This window comes from Sinocyclocheilus anshuiensis, unplaced genomic scaffold (genome assembly GCF_001515605.1).
Source record: "Sinocyclocheilus anshuiensis isolate Anshui unplaced genomic scaffold, SAMN03320099.WGS_v1.1 scaffold205, whole genome shotgun sequence".
Classification (NCBI taxonomy): domain Eukaryota; kingdom Metazoa; phylum Chordata; class Actinopteri; order Cypriniformes; family Cyprinidae; genus Sinocyclocheilus; species Sinocyclocheilus anshuiensis.
Genome location: NW_015536497.1, coordinates 822022 through 822434, shown reverse-complemented (window position 1 = coordinate 822434; position 413 = coordinate 822022). Strand labels below are relative to the sequence as shown.

Genomic DNA, 413 nt, shown 5'->3' with positions numbered 1-413 from the left:
CATTACTCTAGTCTTCAGTATCACATGATCCTTCAGAAATCATTCTTAAATGCTGATTTATTATCAATATTGGAAACACAAAAATACATTATATTTTAAAGTATATTAAAATAGAAAACCATTATTTTAATGGTAATAATATTTTACAATATTACTGTTTTTTTCTGTATTTTTGGTCAAATAAATGCAGCCTTGATGAACAGAAAAGACTTCTTTCAAAAACATTAAAAATCTTACTGATCCCAAACTTCTGAATGGAAGTACAGTGGTGTGAAAAAGTGTTGGCCCCCTTCCTGATTTCTTATTTTTTTTTGCATGTTTGTCACACTTTAATGTTTCAGATCATCAAACAAATTTAAATATTAGTAAAAGATAACACAAGTAAACACAACATGCAGTTTTTAAATGAAGGT

The 413-nt window shown here is 26.9% G+C and overlaps 1 protein-coding gene across 4 annotated transcripts in view; it reads right to left on the bottom strand.

Moving 5' to 3' along the window:
• LOC107687571 (phospholipid phosphatase 5-like) overlaps nt 1-413 on the bottom strand; it is a 6786-nt gene that overhangs the window by 4232 nt on the left and 2141 nt on the right. The window lies entirely within an intron of this gene.